Genomic DNA, 19739 nt, shown 5'->3' on the forward strand with positions numbered 1-19739 from the left:
TTAGTGGGTGGGTGCTTTTGCATTCACTTTGCATTTGGGAGTGTGGGAGGTGTTTGTCGTGAATGACACTTGGTAGCAACAAGGGATAGTCATGTCAAAATAGACTTGCTGGCAGAGTCTGTTCGGGAAGGGGGATGCACTGGGACTTTATGCTTCCCATACCACACTTGGACACTGTGTGTGCAAAGGACTGGTGTTTCTGGTGGGGAATCTTGACAGAGACATCAGGGGCAGCCATAGTGGGGTAAGGGAACTTTGTAATGAGGACAGTGGAACACACAACTTAGTATGTGACCAGGAGAAAACTGAAGTTAAAGTCAGACCCCATTGGGGTTTATGGAAGTAGCTAAGGTCAGCCAGGACATTCCTCTGGAATTTGTCCAAGCCTGGAGAGAGAACAGAATGCCAATTGCGAACTTGGCAGCATGTCAGCAGGATGTCCAGTCACCGGAAGAGGTTGAAGAAAATACAGGGGTACTACATGAATAAGGAGGGCTGGGCTCCCATAATCAATGCCAAAATATCATATACACCTCTTTTCTCCTAAATCCAGATATGGCAGTAGGGAAAAACTTGGGGGTAGAGGAGAGAAGAGAGGCTATCTGACTGATGAGCATTTTTAACCCTAAGAGGTAGAGTCCAGTACCGGAAAGGACTGTCTGAGTCATTGGATCATACTAAGCTTTAAACTGGATTGGACTTCTGGTTAACTTTTTTCTGCTAAACAGAGATTAGTGATGTGATGTTGGTGGATCTTATATGGAAGATCAGATCCCACAAAGTGAATGAATTAGTCTTTTCTAAGAACACGAGCATTGTAGTGAGAGTTAAATTTGTAACTGTGATATAATTGCCATCACAGAGACATGCAGAGTATTGAAGAGCAAAGATGTTTGTGACAGACCTGGATTCAAATTTAAGCTTTGGCACTTAGTGGTCATGTGTCTGTGGCCAGGCTACTCATCCATTCTAAGCCTGACTGCCCTCATCTTTAGAATGAATGATTATGGGGGATCCCTGGGTGGCTCAGTGGTTTAGTGCCTGCTTTTGGCCCAGGACATGATCCTGGAATCCTGGGATCGAGTCCCACATCAGGTTCCAGGCATGGAGCCTGCTTCTCCCTCCCTCTGCCTGCGTCTCTGCCTCTCTCTCTCTCTCTCATGAATAACTAAATAATTTCTTTAAAAAAATAGAATGAATGATTATGAAAATTACATGAGAGAATGTTCAGAAAGTGTGAAAAGCTTATCATAATGTCTGGCACATAGCACACATTTAAGAGTCAATAGTTAATGGATCTGTATGTCTGCGAAGACACTGAACACTTGATTTGAAAATTCAGAGACCTAGATTTCATTTTGATTTACTCTATCCTATGGCAGTTTCCTTAGGGTAGCTTATATAATCTTTCTGCTACTTATTAGACATTTGACCCTGAATAAGACACAAGGTTTTTTTTGTCTCTCAGTTTTCTCATCTATAAATATGAGTTACATTTTTCTTTACCATGCATGCCACAGTTTTGCTATGAGAATGAACTGAGCCAACGGGTGTAACATGCTTAGAACATTGTATGACCAAATGTTCACAAACTTTTGGCTAACATTATTGTCATCATTTTGAAGCTTTTTCAATGACTTCTATGTGCAGGATCACCTGTTTTGCTGTTGATGTGCAGAGTGAGCTGACTTTGAGTAAAGAGTATTAGATGTGGAAACATTCTATAATTTCCTCATGAACCATCTACTTTAATCTATTTTAAACATCTATTATGCAGACAGCTAGAAAATATAAAAACATTTTTTGCTAATCCCTTTTAAACAGCCTTATTAAAGTATAATTAATGTCAATAAACCAAACGTAAAGTATACAATTGAGAAGTTTTGACATATGTATACATTTATAAAATCATCACTACCATTAATATAATTCACATATTCATCACCCACAAAAGTTTATTTGTCCTCCTTTACATCCCTGTACATTGTTCCCTGTCCTCCTACAATTACTAATGTGCTTTTTCTATTAATTACTTTAACATTTGCTAGAATTTTATATAAAAGAGTATGCACTGTTATGTCTTTCTTCTTTCACTTAACATGATTATTTTTCTCTTCACCCCTGTTGTAGCATGGATTGCAGGGTATGTACATGATTAACTCTAAGAAGTTGCCTGGGGTGCCAAAGTATGTGCCGTTTTACTTTCCTATCAGCAGTGTATGATAATTCCAGTTCCTCTACATTCTTGCCAATGTGTGGTATGGTCAGTATTTTAATTCTAGCCACTTGAACTGGTATTTATGTTTCTGTTTTCATATTTATAATCTTACCAGTCCTCAAAATTACTATGTAGTTGTAACTCATTGTGGTTTTTAATTTCCATTTCCTTAATAACTAATGATGTTAAGTATCCTTTCACAGTTTATTTGCCATTCATATATCTTCTTTGGTGAAGTGTCTGTTAAAAATTATTTCCTATTTTTGGATTGAAGATCTAAATGTGAGACCTAAAACCATAAAAATCCTAGAAGAGAAGACAGGCAGAAGAGAAGTTGCTGTTGGCTGTAGCAACTTTCTTCTACATATATCTCCTGAGGCAAAGGAAATAAAAGCCAAAGTAAACTGTTGGGACTGCATCAAAATAAAAAGCTGCTGCGGAGTGAAGGGAACAATCAGCAAAACTGAAAGGTAACCTATGGGATTGGAGAAGATATTTGCAAGTGACATCTTCAATAAAGGAATAGTATCCAAAATATATAAAGAACTAATATAATTCAAGACCCCCCCAATTGACCCAATTAAAAAATGGGCAGAAGATATGAACATTTCTCCAAAGAAGACATACACATGGCCAATAGACACATGAAAAGATGTTCACCATCACTTACTAACAGGGAAATGCAAATCAAAACTACAATGAGAGATCACCTCACGCCTGTCATAATGGCTAAAATCTACAGCATAAGAAATAACAGGTGTTGGTGAGGATGTGGAGAAAAAAGAATCCTTGTGCACTACTGGTGAGAATGCAAACTGGTATAGCCCTTTGAAACACAGTTTTGAGGTGCTTTAAAAAAATAAAAATAGAAGTACCCTATGATCCAGCAATTGCAGTACTAGCTAATTATCCATAAAATACAAAAGTACTAATTCAAAGAGATAACTGCATCCCGATGTTTATAGCAGCATTATTTACAATGGCCAGGTGTCCATTGATTGATAAATGGATAAAGAATGGCTATATGTGTGTGTGTGTATATATATATGTATAAATACATATATATACCTATATATATATATATAATGGAATACTATTCAGTCATAAAAAGAATGAAATCTTGCCATTTGCAATGACATTGATGGAGCTAGAGAAGGATGTGCTAAGTGAAATCAGTCAAAGAAAGGGAAATACCATATGTTTTCACTCATATGTGGAATTTCAGAAAAAAACCCCAAATGAGCAAAGGAATAAAAAAGAGAGAGACAAATCAAGAAACAGACTCTTAGTTATAGAGAACAAATAGATGGTTACCAGATGGGAGGTGAGTTGCAGGGGATGGGTTAAATAGGTGATAGGGGTTAAGGAGTGCACTTGTGAAGTGCGACGAGCACTGGGGTTGTATGGAAGCGTTGAATCACTATATTATACACTTGAAACTAATATAATACTCTATGTTAACTCACTGGAATTAAAATAAAAATTAAAATTTTTTTCTCATTTTAAAAATTGTCTGTTTTGTTATTGTTACTGACTTTTGAGAATCTTTTATATGTTCTAAATACAAATGTTTTATTTGATATATAATTTGTAACTATTTTTGCCCGGTCTGGTTAGTTTTATCAATTTTGCACATTTTCTCAAAGAATAGCTTTTGGGTTCATTAATTTTCTCTATTATATATTTATATTGTATTTTATTCATTTCTGCTCATATGTATTATTTTTATTCATTTGAATCTACTTAAATATTACAGTTTTGTGCCCTACGTTTGAATTAAAAAAAATCCAGTGGACCTACAGAATACCCAGGTGTTATTATTATTTTTAAATTTCATTTATTTATTCATGAGAGACAGAGAGAGAGAGAGAGAGAGAGAGAGAGAGAGAGGTAGAGACACAGGCAGAGGGAGAAGCAGGCTCCATGCAGGGAGCCTGATGTGGAACTCGATCCCAGGACCCGAAGGCAGGCGCTAAACCACTGAGCCACCCCAGGGGTCCCCCCCACAGAGGATTATTATTATTAATAATTATCAATAATTTTAAATCTTTTACTTTCAAGTATTTTACAGATTAATTTATTAAAATATCATAGATACTGTTTCATTTGAAATGATGTTATTATTGGTGTTGAACTGAACTTAGTTTACCCATGTTACAAGACTGTTTCCCCTCCTCTTCATGTACTGTTAATTAGCCTCTAGTTTATTGCCAGCCTTGTAGTATTACATTTCAGTTCCCATTCTTAAATACCTAGATCAGAAATTTTGCTGTTCTGTTATATCCGGAAGAGTGTCTGTGCTTACTTGCTAACCTTTGGTTTTCCCATGCAAAGTTTAGCTCACATTGACATTTTTTAGTGTGACAAAAGAAAGCAAGTATTGCTCTGACATGTGCTTTCTACTAAATAAGGCATATCTGGGCATTAGAAAAAGAAATTTAAAAGCCATCTATATTGTGAAGCACGGAAATGATACGTTAGTGGGGTGGTCTTCATCATTTAAGTAAGTAGTAGAGGTTAACTTATCTGACTTCTACATTATATTGATCTTTTCTCCCCTGGGAGGAGCTGTGTTGATTTTTAGTGGTTGTTATACTTGAGGTGGGGAGCCTGTGGAGAGAAGGAGAGGGTGAATGAAAATGAGACCATAAAGACTAAATAACTAATTACCGCATACATGGGGCTGACAAGCTGTATGATACACAAATCTTTGTTCTCAACCAAAGTGCTTCATTTATAATGGAGATTACGGTAAGAACAAAATGAAGTTGTCTAAAGGAAAATGATGTCTCAGGAGTCTTTATACTGGTTTGGCCACAAGTTAATAATGTGGCCAGCACTTAATAGTGAATTGCAAGACTGCATTATCTTTTAACAGATGCCACTCATGTGCAGTCCAAACAGGTCAATTACTAGCAAATCTCTGATGATCTCAGCACACCAAGATAGAGCCAAAGAAAATGTCCAGATGCATAGACACATGAGAGCTGAAATAGGGTACAAACCAATTTACAGAATTGGAAGTTAACCCTTAGAGGAATAAAACCAGCCTACTACATATTCATTTCTATCTTATTAATTATTTATGTAGGATGTGAGCTTGCACTTGAAGCAAAATTTTACAAACCAATAAGTGTACATATTTAAAATTCCCTTTTCCTACAGGAAATGATATATTCTTAAGAGGGAGGGAGGGACAAAAAGGTATAAATATTTGACTTCTCCCCTTCTCTTTATATTCATTGTTATTGGCAACTATGGTTAAGTTAACACTACAAGTTTCTGGACAAGCCCAACAATCCTGTAGTAAACACAGTAAGAGTCTATTCATCTCTCATAAATGTGTATGTCTAAGTCTCATTAATATTAATGCCACTGCATACAAGCATTGAGGCGATAATAGACTTCCATTAAAATCCATTTGTATTCATGAGTTTTTTTTAAAAGGTTACTCTTCAATCATTTCTTCTAAAAATGTGAGTCAATGATCTTCTTCACTTCAAAGATATTTCAAATATAGCTGACTAAATACAATAAGAACCCAATTAAAGTTTATTGCAACAAATTTCCATGGAAAACTTGACAGTAAATGACTCATTTTTCTCTCTCTAAAATCCCTTTCATTTGCTGTATTAATTTGTATATATAGTACATTAACCAGAAGGCATCAGATGATTCCTGTTTTCTGCTTCTGTTAGTCTTTGTAATCTGAATTGGACAGATTGACAGCTGGCAATTTGCCTATAACTAAGTCCATCAACTGAACTTCTAACACTGGTAAAGCCAACTCAAGCCAGATACTCCATATTGTTAATTATAGAAGACGTCTTAGTATTCTGGAAATCATACAGGAATGATAGAACACTGAAGATAGAACCTTTGATAAATCTCATGATTAGAAAGTAAGCATTCTATTTGTTAAGGAATTTATCCTTGTGCTAGTCACAACTGATTCCATAGAAACACCAGTACTGAAAAAGAGGGTTATGAGAAGGGACAGCCAGTAGAAGCAGACAGTTTATATTTTAAGGAGGAGCAAGGCAGTGGGGATGGAGAAAGGAGGAGGGATGATAGCTAAGCTCGCTCTTATAGTTCCCTTGATAAATCTCTTTTGGATTTTCTTATTAAAGTAATACTTTATATTTTTAGAGAACAACCTACCATACTTGCAGAACCCAAGTTAAAAGGAAGTTCAAACATTCTGAAAGCAGAGCACATTAAATGAATGAGGGAGCCTATTTTTCAATAATTCTTTCTCATCAAAAGAACTAAATTGAAACATTCAATTCACGGAAATATTAATTTTTTTTTCCTTGGGCAGCACAGAGCTGAGCTTTGATTAGGGAAACAAGTATAAGTGAGATAGTCTGAGTCCTCAGAGATTTGTAATCTACATAAACCACTGTTGCTGAGACCATGCCCAAACCACGCCAAACTGCAAGGTGTGTTCCCTGCAACTATAATTTATAGCTTAAGTTGAGTAGCTTTGATGAGGCTAAAATAAAATGCCTGGGAATACATTTGACCAAGGAGGTAAAAGACCTGTACACTGAAAACTATAAAGTATTGATAAGGGGTAGCCCTGGTGGCGCAGCAGTTTAGTGCCGCCTGCAGCCCAGGGCCTGATCCTGGAAACCTGAGATCCAGTCCGAAGTCAGGCTCCCTGCATGGGGCCTGCTTCTCCATCTGCCTGTGTCTCTGCCTGTCTCTCTCTCTGTGTCTCTATGAATAAATAAATTAAAAAAAATAAAGTATTGATAAAAGAAATTGAAGAAGACACAGATGGAAAGATATATCATGCTCATGGATTAGAAGAGTTAGTATTGTTGAAGTGCATTGTTACTCAAAGCAATCTATAGATCCAGTGGAATCTCTGTCAAAAAACCGATGGGATTTCTCACAGAAATAGAACAAAGAAAATTAAAATTTGTATGGAATGACAAAGGACCCCCAATAACTAAAGTAATCTCCAGGGGGGAAAAATAACAAGAAAAAAATCTGAAAACCAAAATAAAAAAAAAAAAAGCTGGAGGCTTCACACTCCCTGATTTCACACTCTATTACAAAGCTATAGTTATCAAAACAGAATGGTATTGGTATAAGAACAGATACACCAATCAATGGAACAGAATTGAGAGCCCAGAAATAAACCCATACTTACACGATCAATTAACCTACAGCAAAAGAGACAAGAATATACAAGGGGGAAAGGACAGTGTCTTCCATAAATGGTTCTGGGAAAACTGAGCAAGCAGATGAAATTACACTACTGTCTTATACCATACACAAAAATTGACTCAACATGTATGAAAGACTCAAATGTAAGACCTGAAACCACAAAATTCCTAGAAAAAAAAACCATAGGAGATGAGCTCCCTAAAATAAGCCTTGCACCTGAAAAGAGTTTTGCACCTGAAAAAGGCAAGGAAAGCAAAAATACATAAATGGGATCACATCAAACTGAAAAACTTCTGCACAGCAAAGGAAACAATCAATAAAACTAAAAGGCAACCTACCGAATGGGAGAAAATATTTGCAAATCATGTATCTGTTAAAGGGTTGGTATCCAAAACATATAAAGAACTCCTATAACTCAGTAGCATTAAAATAAACCCCACCAAACCATCTGATTAAAAAATGGGCAGAGGAATTAATTAAGCATTTTTTTCCAAAGAAGACACAGAGGCACATGAAAAGATGTTCAACATCAGTAATCATCAAGGAAATACAAATCAGACTCACAGTGAGATACTACCTCAGACCTGCTAGAATGGCTATTATTAAAAAGACAAGAAATAACAAGTGTTGGCGAAGATGTGGAGAAAAGGGGACTCTCATGCACTGTTAGTAGGAATGTAAATTCGTGTAGCAATTATTGAAAATAGTATGGATGTTCCTCAAAAAATTAAGAAGAGAAATACCATATAATCTAGCAGTTTCACTTCTGGGTATATATCTAAAGGAAACAAATGCAAATTTGGAAGGATATATGCACCCCCCTAGGTTCATTGTGGCATTATGTACAATAGCCAAGATGTGGAAACCACCTAAGGATCCATGGATGACTGAATGGATAATGGAAAACATGCACATGCACACACACACAGGCCCAGAATCTCACAATGGAATAGTACTCAGCCATAAAAATGAAGGAAATCTTGCCATTTACAACAATATGGATGGATCTTGAGGGAATTATGCTAAGTCAGAGAAAGACAAATACTGTATGGGTTTACTTATATATGGAATCTAAAACAAATAACTAAGACAAAACTCATAGATACAACAACAGAAGAGTGTTTACTAGAGGGAAGGGGGATTGTTAGTGGGAGAGAGAGGTGAAAGAGGTCAAGAGGTATAAATTTCCAGTTGTAAAATAAGTCATGGGGATATGATATGCAGCATAGCGACTCTAGTCAACAATATTGTAGTGCATACTTAAAAATTGCCAAGGGAATAAATTCTAAAAATTCTCCTCACAGAAAAAAAAATTAATTTTGCGTGGTATGGATGGTAACTAGACTTATGGTAATCATTTCAGAGTTTATACAAATATTGAATCATTATTCTGTACACCTGAAGCTAATATAATGTTATATGTCCATTATTCTTCAGTAAAAAGAATAAAAAACAAAAAAGCATATGAAGTTTATTGTCAAGGGAAAGATTTAGATCATTGTAAAAACCATTCACAAGTAAAATAGTGTCTTAAATAAAACCAAAACAAAACAATACAAATCCAAATATTTTGTAAAATAAGTGTAATTTTTTTTGCAAGCTCTGTAGTAAATTATGGTCTAATAGTCTAATAGCAATTTTAGTTTGAATATTTAATACATAATAAACATATTCTCCAGAAGAAGTATATCTTTGGTTTTTTATTACGCATAACATTTTTTATTCTTTTTGAGAAGTGTGTGAGAAGATTTATCATCAATACATAATATTTTTCTACTTTAAAAAAATTCTTTACCAAATGCAAAAATGGATCAAGAAAATGTATTGGATGTTGCCTTATGTAATATAAAGAGCATACTATAGTATAAAGAACACTGGGCTTTTGGGTCTTATTTGTCTCTGCTACTAGAAAATTCGCTATCAAAGAGTCTCTTCCTCTTATATGAGCTTTAGTTTTCTCATCTATAAAATCCAAATGTGTAGTGTAGAGTGTTGCTACTCAGCGTGTTTTGTGGACCAGCAGCACTGGCATCACCTGGGAGCTTGTTAGAAATGTAGATTCTTTGCTCCCATCCTGGGTCTATTGAATCAGAATTTGTATTTTAATAAAATCCCCAGGTAATTCATATGCTCATTATAGGATGAGAGACCCTGGAAGAGCTTGAATATTGTTACAGTTCTAATATGTGAAAATATATAAATCAGGGATGTGACATTTTACATAGAAGAATCCATATATTTTAAAGTGATGGAGAGTGTTCTAAAAGATACAGCAGGAATTTGGCATCGTATAGATGTAAATTGCTCCCAGGACAACCAGTTATTCCCTGTATGATCTTGGTAACTTACTTAATTTTTATTTTTTCTTGTACAAAATGAGGATAGTAATATCTATTTCACTGGGATGATGTATTAAATGAAACAAGACTGTGGAGTATAAATGGAGTTCAGTAAGTGTTAGTTTTTCATTCATTTTTCTCCCTGCCATCCCTCGCCGTACCAATCCCCAACTTGAGTTAGCCACAAAGAGGTCAAGATGAATAAATTAAACTCTGTTGGAAAGTCCATCAATAACATGTTCATCTTTCCAATCTCAGTTGAGCAGTGCTGGCTAATTTTCTATTCTTTAAAGTTGCCATTCCAAACCTTTCTCCCTGTTTTCACATACAGAACATCACCTCTTTCTGTCATATTTCAGGCTTCTATGAGGTCGGCTCTGTGATCTACAGTGGAGCAGAGGGGAGGCAGAGTGATGTAAAGACCTGAAACTATAGTTACCTTCATGGACAGAAAAATGGAATATCAACCTCAAACGTGTGTATACCATCCCATCAAATTCAGGCAAATAGCGAGCGGGCATCTCAGGGTGGGGAGACATGTTGGAGACAGGGGAAAATTATATCATGGTGCTCAAAATTGAGAATTCATGATCTTGCCACAGAACAGGGACCAGGTCTCTTTGTTTCATTGATAGAAACCCAATGCCTGGGATTTAACATGTACCCAACAAATAAATTTCTAGATGAGTTAATCAAGACAAAACTGAAGAGCAGACCAGGTAATAGGAAAAGCTGAAAGTAGGTAAGGTTTGTTCTTGGGTAATAAGACCCAGAGGATATGGAAGAGGAGCCGGGAAAAAACCAAGGCAGTGCCTAGAGCTGGTAAAGGTGCAGGGTCCTAGCCAAGACACCAAAAGCAAAGATGAAGGCAGAAAAGATGGAAATGAGATCTTTGGCCTCAGGCCCAGGAAGGACAAAGGTGCCAAGTATCAAAATCTGGCTTCACATCAGTAGAAGGTCAGTGGCAGGAAGCATTTGGATGTTTCCAAGAAGGCCGTAAAGACAGAGGAAGCACTTATAGACTAAAAGGAACTGCCCTGGTGGGACTTGGGATTTGTTTTAGTTAGGTGCAGTAAGACCTGCAAACAGAGGAGTCCTGAAGTCATTGTCATGAAGGAAGAGGTTTAACTGTCTCGCTTCCATTCCACCAGGAGTCAAGGAGCGCCTCACACTGAGAAGGGGAATTAGAAAGACTTTTTAGCTTTGTTAACCACAGACACACATTTCTCCCAAATAATTAACTTCTTGTTCCAACAACGGTGAATACTTAATTCTTTTCCCACTAGTTTAAACTGTTGCCTTTGTCACATAGGAAGCATTGATATGTTATTTGGGCCATTAGTTCTTAGGGTTTTTGGCTGCAGATGTTTTTGCCCTCTTAACATTATTTAAGAATCTCGAAGAACTTTGGTTTATGTGAGTTATATCTATTGATATTTATAATATTAGTAATTAGAACTAAGAACTATTTAAAATATTTTTAATTCATTAAGAGTAATAATAAAGCTATTCCATATTAATATACATAACATTTTAATGAAAAATAACTGCTTTCCTGTAAAAAAAAAGTAGTGAGAAAAAAGATGGCATTGTTTCACCGTCTTTGCAAATCGCTTGCTTAGTGTCTGGCTTCATAGAAGAGAGCTGAATTGTCATATCTGCTTTTTCAGCCAATCTGTTGTGATGACTTATTCTCCTTGAGGAAAATGAAAAAAAAATCTAGTCTTAATGTAGATGTGTAGTTGGGAAAGACAGGACCTTGTAGACCTCTAAGAGGGTCACATAATAAGAACTATTGAGCTTTCTATTTTCTATTTAACTACCTCCTGAACTATTATCTTGTTGTTTTAATTTAGTGTATGTTTACAATATGTTTAACATTCTAGTCTAAAATTTCCTTTTTCCTCCAAAGTTTTGTGCCTTTCACACATTTTTTTTCAGTTAAACTTCAAAATAATTTTATTAGATTTAAAAGCCATTCTGTCAGAATTTTAATTGGATTTATATTATTTATAAAGGGCTTTGGAGAGAATCGACATCTTCACAACATAGATGTTCCTCTTCGATATTACCCCAACAGCTGAGAAAGTGGGGAAAGTTTTTTGACTCATTAATGGAATAGGGTTAATACAGTGTTATCTACCTTCAGCATAAAGTAGTGAAATTCCACATCTCTGGATTAAAACCTTATGAGGATAATGAGAGTCATTCATCCTAGTGACTATTTTCCTGGTATAACATCAAATGGTAACGGGTTCTTTCAGCCTATCGAATCTGGTTATTTGTTTCTTTCTAAACTTCCTCAAAGTGTTGTCTTCATTCTTATGGTCAGAATTTGAGGGGGCTCATTTGAAACTTGCAAAATATAAAGCTTCCAAACCAACGATAGTGTGCTATATAGAAATGGATCTTTTTTTTTTTTTTAAAGATTTTATTTATTCACTCATGAGAGACACAGAGAGAGAGGGACACAGGCAGAGGGAGAAGCAGGCTCCATGTAGGGACCCCAATGTGACCCCGGGGTCACGCCCTGAGCAGAAGGCAGAGGCTCAACCATTGAGCCACCCAGGCATCTCAAGGAAGGGATCTTAAGTGGGAAGCAATACCCGGAGATTCTGGATTCTAATCTTAGCTGTAACTATCATTCCCTGTGGATTTGGCTTTCACCTTGATCTCTCTGATGTTTCATTTTGCCATTTCCAAAATAGGAAAACTGAAACCCATCCTCCTTATTTCAGAGGATTGAGAGGCAAGTAAACTGTAGTGATATGCTTTGTTAAGTTATTATAAAATGCATGATGTTATGTAATGCTGGAATAGTAGAGTTGTAGAGCCAGGACAGGACCACAGAGATGAACTACTCCACCAGTCCTTGGGGCCCTATGTGTTTCCCAAAGCCATGGCTTGGAATTAGGGGCCCGAGTAGGAAGAGAAGTGAAAGGGTGGGGGACTCTGCCCATTTTGCTGTGTTAGATTTATGTTTATGTTTTTTTTTTTTATGCCTTAATGTTTTTTTTTTTTTCCTCTCCCCTCAAAGGAAAGATGCAGGATGCCCAGATGGCTCAGTGGTTGAGCATCTGCTTTTGTCTCAGGTCATGACCCTGGGGTCCTGGGATCGAGTCCCACATCGGGCTCCCCACAGGGAGCCTGCTTCTCCCTCTGCCTGTGTCTCTGCCTCTCTCTCTGTCTCTCATGTATAAATCAATAAAATCTTAAAAAAAAGAGAGAGAGAGAGAGAGAGAGACGCTGCTTTCAAACATTTAGAAACCTCTAGTTCTAGTACAGACTGTCATTTTTACAGATATAAAAACTTCAAATAAACCGAGAGTTCTATTCTCACTTCCCCAGCTTGATAATAGTGGTTTTACACCAGAAGCATGATCTGATGTGAACTATGTGATACACACTCAATTTGTTTAACCTTCAACTTAAAATCTATGTAAAATTTAGTTATCTGGGCAGCCCAGGTGGCTCAGCGGTTTAGCACCGGGGCCTGATCCTAGAGACCCGGGATCGAGTCCCACATCAGGCTCCCAGCATGGAGCCTGCTTTTCCCTCTGCCTGTGTCTCTGCCTCTCTCTCTCTCTTTCTCTCTGTGTGTCTCTCATGAATGGATAGATAGAATCTTTGAAAAAAAAATTAGTTATCTTTGGCTTTCAGTCTGGAAAACTGATTTTCCATTGAGTGGTAGCCGAGTATAGACATACTCTTTGTAAACAATTTTTTAAAAAAGATTTTTATTTATTTATTCATGAGAGACAGAGAGAGAGAGAGAGAGAGAGAGGCAGAGACAGGCAGAGGGAGAAGCAGGCTCTGATGCGGTACTCGATCCCGGGACTCCAGGATCAAGCCCTGGGCCAAAGGCAGGCGCTAAACCACTTAGCCACCCAGCGATCCCCTAGACATACTCTTTGTAAATAAGGTCAAGTTTAGACACACAATATAGATGCTGTTTAGTCTGTCAAAACTATCTTCATCTTAGAACTAAATAATATTTATACACAATAATTCATAAATGCTCATTACATGAAAACAGAAAACTTATCTACTTAGAGAAAATAAAAATCTATTTAAATGAGTTGTATCTTACTATAGGGCATAAAGGAAAATTCACTGGAAAGAGGAAATATCAGATGCTTCCATTGAAGTCTCACCCAACTCCTGGAAAAGTGTCAGTCAATCTTCTGTGCATCATGTCTGTCTGACACCAAATATTCAGGTTCTCTACATATCAAGGTATTAGCACAGAGGTAAGAAGTTTAGGTGAATATTTTTGATTTGCTCTGATTTTTCTTTAGATAATCTGCTCTATGGGCACAGATGAGTGAATGATTATTATTGGATCAAATTTGTTGAACTAAAAGAACTGCATAGTAAGTTATTTTTCTATCATTTATTGATTTTATGGCACAATACAATTTAAACCAGAATATTATATGTACTCTGGATTGCAGGAAGACAAAGGTGGCTTCTTCTTGGGGACAGAGGTAGCGTGTAGCCACTGTCTGGCTCGTTCCTTTTGGGATGATGTTGAGCACATAAGAGCAATGGGCCAAGAGCAGATATGCCTGTCCTGCAGAAGCATCTTTCATCACAGGGAGCTTTTAGAGGCATAGTCGAGTGTATAAGACCCTGTTTCCTTGTCACACTATGGGACAATTCCTGGTTCTCTGGCAGGGCTGGGTATTAGACTATAGGAGAGGAATTCTCGCTCTGGGGCTAAGGGTCTTTCCAGCTTCTTGATATCGGAGGGTCTGGCCCTTCCTCCTGTGCAATCAGGAACTAGGATACTATAACATATAAAGGAAATTGTTTTATTTTGATGATTTAAGTAAAATATTTACAGTTTCTTAATATTCTGTAAGGTAGTGGATAGCAATGTTTAAATTTACTGTTAAATTTTTGGCATGGTCTTAAGTACATACTCCTGAATTCCAGAAGGGTAGAAAAGTCACAACCTTGTGTAGCAATGTTTACAGTTTGGGTTTACGAAGTAAACTGCATAGAGCAATGAAACTGCACGTGAGAAGGTGTTGTACGTTTATGCAGGCAATATGCTTCCTCACTAATGGGTCTTTGTTATAGAAAATAATTTGTACTGGATGTTGAGCCCTTTTTAAAACAGGAAAATGTATGTCTCATTTTACACAGACTGTTTTTAATTATAATTCGACAAAAGAAATAACCACATTACCTGTTTGATTTGCCAGAACCTTATCTAGCACCACCTGTTGAGCCCAAGGCACTCAAATACTGACATATTGCAGAGAACAAAATTATGTAGCTGGCACACTAACTAGCATTGATGCCAACAAAAGCATAATATAGCCTTTGTACTTGAAATAAAACAAAAATGCATTAAGCTACCAACGGTAAAGGTTTAAGAAAGCGGCATTTAGTTATATACAAACAGATCCTTCTAACAAAGAAATATCATGAAAATGGTCTTAGAGTTTAAAGGCCAAAGTTTGTATATGGTCCATACTGGTAACTATCATGGGCTTAAAAAAAACAGAATTTCATGGTACAGTTGATTTATATTAAACATGACAAGGGATGCCAAATTTGTTTTTATGAACTGATGAGTTCAATCGAGTAACCTTTGCAGTGTGAGAAAATAGTACAATGCATTTTCATATAAACCGGCAAGACATAAAGCTATAGTTATTAGTTTGTGAATGTATAATTCGTTGCATTCAAGTTTATGGAGAGTGTATTGCCTTTGAAAGCTCACCTGCTTTTGCCTTTGTACATGTGTTAACTGACATAAAGGTTGTGCCGAAATATGCAGTCAAGACCTAAACGGATGTATAGGTGTTTCCCCTGTTTTGAGACAAAGGAATATAAAAGGCCAGTTTGGAAGACTGACATTAGTAGAAACAAAATGTAAAATGTTTGAAAGTATTGATGACTATACCTGTTCAGTGTTGAGTCCTTACTTGAGGATAAACATTGTACTTCATAAACATTATTTCAATACCCTTTCGAAAAACCCGAAAAGTAGGTATCATTGTTCATATTTTACAGATGAAGATTTTGAGGCTTTGAGAGGTTAATTAACTTGTCTAAATTTACTTTAAGTGAACACAGGGCCGTCTGGTCCCAAAGCAAATGTTCTGAATCTTTGTACTGTAGATATCTATGAAGTTATCCTTTCCTAAAAAAGGATCTGTACATTTGCGGATTAGGATGCCCAGGTCAACCAGTGTGACCACAGTATTGTTCCATGACTGAGATGTCACTAAAGAAGCAACTTGATTATATAAAAATGTAACTATCTGATGAAGGGATAAGTTTATAAAAGGGCAACACTCTTAAGTAGAGATTAAATGAAAAAGAAGGGATGCATGGGGTAGTAAATAGTGTTCAGGTGAGTACAGCAGAGAAGATGTCCTTCTAGTTCTGAATGGCTCATATTGATTACTGGAGCAAAAATATCCCAAGGGTGAAGAGAAGCAATCCAATTCACATATCCCTCCTTCACTGACAGTTTAATTCCTGTATTCTGATTCTGGACTTTTCCAGCAAACCTCTGACCTGTAATTTAGTCTCTGAAGTGAATTGATCCACCAAGAAGGAACACCCGAGGCAAATGGCCAAAAGGCCATGAATCTAACATTATTTCTTTTATTGTAATTTAATAACTGGCATTTTGGCTTATAAAACAGACTCCTTCAATTTGTTTGCCTAAATAAATTTCTCTGAGTTTAACTGGTTGGATGCGATAATAAAAGATCGTTTCTGAATCTGAAAAGCTGAGAACTGGGATCCAGAACCTGGTCCCTGCTGAGGGAACACCTATGGGACATACTCTCTGAGACCTTTCCCTCTTCAATATAGCTCCTTTATTACATGAACAAAATCTTTATGCTTCTTTATGCTTTATGCTTCTCAGTCCCAGTCTCTCACTTGCATAGATGAAGAAAGTTACAACAGTTTATCCAATTAAATAAATGACACGGAGCTCTGTGCTTGTCCTTTTATATATTTCCTGATTTTTAGTTACCTTAGTTACAGATATTTGGTACTTATATAGTGCAGTTGTCTTTCACTCTGTAATGAGCAGTTATAGTTTCACAGACAAAGGTACCAGAGCCTTTCCAAGTCTGCTTAAGATGTCACAGTGTGTCATTTATTGTTTTGTTATTTTCAGTCAATGGGACCCTAAATGAGAATACTAAAAAGTGTATTAAAAAAAGTGTATTAAGTTCTAACAATGTGACTATATACCTATTGTGATAGGTAATTTTGGAAAGTAGGTGCCAAGCCCTTTTTAAAGTGTTATGTACTAAACTTTCATAGTTGTTATAAATGGCAAAACTGATGGTCAGATAGTTCATACCATTTTTCTGTGTTCTAATGGACCCAATGCTGGGTTTAATGTTTGCTGCCATTGTCTTAAAATTCTTAATAGTTTTAAATCATGCATAACTCAAATATAATTTGTAATTATTACAACCCAGCCAATAATTGGCAAAGCCTCAGTTTGTCTTATCTTCAGAGCTTACATTTTTCCTGAAGCAATGAATTAAAAAAAAAAAAACCCACAGTTTTTGTAAAGAAGTGTATAAACAATCCAAACTGGCTTCCCCAAGTAGGGATTCTCCAACTTGTTATGTGATCTTCAGAACTAAAGAGACTTCTTTGCAAATTAACTTGGGGAATCAAAGGTCCAACAGACCCATTGGTACCATATTTTAGGTGTAACTAGTGAGTATACTCTTAAATGTTTCACAGTTAGCAATGAGGGGAGGTCCTGATTTGTTAAATTTGTCAATTTCCCTGGTAATTGCAAAGGTTGAAGCCTTGGGAAAGATGTGTACAGTTGGCTTTTACTAGCTGTGTGAGTCAGCTTCTATATGTACTGCTTATAATATAATATAATATAATATAATAAACACTTTTATCATGAATGTTGAATATCCTTTCCCTATGACAGTAAGTTAGACATAAATATCTTTTCCTTGGTGGGGAGGTGTAGTTGATAGAGACAAAAGGGGTTTTATGTTTTTCTACAGCTACTTCATTGCTAACTTTCTTTGCTCATTGTTGTATTGACTGGGGCCATGTCGGTTTTTGGTTTGTTAATTTTTTTGTTGTCTTCTTTTTCATTTCTCTTAAAACCACTAGCAGGCATGTTGAAAAGTTTTATGGTCTAGGACCATTTTGTAGAAACGAAGTCATTAAAAAAAAAATTCTTGCACAGAAAACGTACCAGCTCTAGGGCATCTTATTTATTAGCATTCTTTTATTTATTTTGTCTTTAGATCTTTAAAAACTTTTGTTTTTGGATTTAAAAACATTATCATGGTTCACTGTTAACTGGCTGTGTGAGCATTGAAACATTGCTGAATCTCTTGGGGAACTCAGTTTACCCTATAACTGAATTGCCTGTGGTTCTATTACATACTAAGAATATAAGAAAGGATTCGCTGAACTAAAAACTTTGGGCACAATAAAATAACTAAGCATGGTAGTTCTATAATATTTGATTCCTGAGTATTCTATTCTGTCTTTTTGGATCTCTCAAAATCTCAGTGTAAACCAGGCTTTCTCAGTCTCAGTACTATTGACATTTTGGGCCAGAGGACTTTTTGTTGGAGGGGCTTTCCTGCACATTTGTAGAGTGTTTAGCAGTATCCTTGACCTTTATTCAGTGGACATCAGTAGCAGCCTCCAGGGTACAACAACCAAAAATGTCTCAGACATTCCAAATCTTCCCTGGATGGTGGTGGTGAGAGAACAAAAATCACTGTGGGTTGAAAACCACTGATTTAAACTGTATGGATATAATGGATTTGTTGTGATTTAATGATGATTTCCATTGCTTTTTCTTTCTATCTTCTTTTCTTTAATTTAGACTTTAGGTAGTTACCATACAGTGCAATATTGGTTTCTGGAATAGAGTTCAGTGATTCATCACATACATACAATACCCAGTATCATAAAAGTACTCTCCTTAAGATCTGTCACCATCTAGCCCATCCTCCACCTCCCTCCATCAACCCCCAGTTTGCTCTCTATCATTAAGAGTCTCTTATGACTTCTCTTATTTCCCTCTCTTCTTTTTAAATTTTACCCCATCCCATGTGTTCATCTGTTTTATTTCTTAAATTCCACATCTGGGTGAGATCATATGGTATTTATCTTTTTCTGACTGACTTACTTCACTTAGCATAACACATTCTAGCTCCATCCATGTCATTGCAAATGGCAAGATTTCATTCTTTTTGATGGCTGAGTAATATTGCATTATATAAACACACCACATCTTTATCCATCATCAGTCGATGGACATTTGGGCTCTGTCCATAGTTTGGCTATTGTTGATAATACTGCTATAAACATTGAGGTGCATGTACCCCTTTGAATATGTATTTTTGCATCCTTTGAGTAAATACCTAATAGTACAATTCCTGGATTGTAGGGTAGTTCTATTTTTAACATGTTGAGGAATCTCCAAACAGTTCTCCAGAGTGGCCGCACAAGTTTGCATTCTCACCAACAGTGCAAGAGGGTTCCCCTTTCTCCACATCCTCACCAACACCTGTTGTTTCTAGAGTTGTTAATTTTAGCTATCCTGACAGGTGTGAGGTGGTATTTCATGTGGTTTTGATTTGTATTTCCCTGATGATGAGTGACATTGAGCATCTTTTTGTTTCTGTTATCTATATAGATGTCTTTTTTGGAAAAGCATCTATTCATGTGTTCTGTCTATTTTTTTTAAGATTTTATTTATTTATTCATGATAGACACAGAGAGAGAAGGAGAGAGAGGATCAGGCAGAGGAGAAGGAGATCAGGATAGGCAGAGGGAGAAGCAGGCCCCATGCCAGGAGCCTGATACGGGTCTCGATCCCGGGACTCCAGGATCATGCTCTGGGCCAAAGGCAAGTGCTAAACCACCAAGCCACTCAGGGATCCCCTCTTCTGTCCATTTGTTAACTGAGTTATTTGTTTTTTTGGGTGTTAAGTTTGATAAGTTCTTTGTAGATTTTGGATACT

The 19739-nt window shown here is 36.5% G+C and overlaps 1 long non-coding RNA gene across 1 annotated transcript; it reads left to right on the top strand.

Moving 5' to 3' along the window:
• Window positions 1-6287: 6287 nt before the first annotated feature.
• On the top strand, window positions 6288-14012 carry LOC119872653. Its single transcript, XR_005361563.1, has 3 exons — window positions 6288-6660; window positions 10095-10210; window positions 13831-14012. It is a non-coding gene; the product is annotated as an uncharacterized LOC119872653 (long non-coding RNA).
• Window positions 14013-19739: the final 5727 nt, after the last annotated feature.

Source organism: Canis lupus, chromosome 7 (genome assembly GCF_011100685.1).
Source record: "Canis lupus familiaris isolate Mischka breed German Shepherd chromosome 7, alternate assembly UU_Cfam_GSD_1.0, whole genome shotgun sequence".
Classification (NCBI taxonomy): domain Eukaryota; kingdom Metazoa; phylum Chordata; class Mammalia; order Carnivora; family Canidae; genus Canis; species Canis lupus.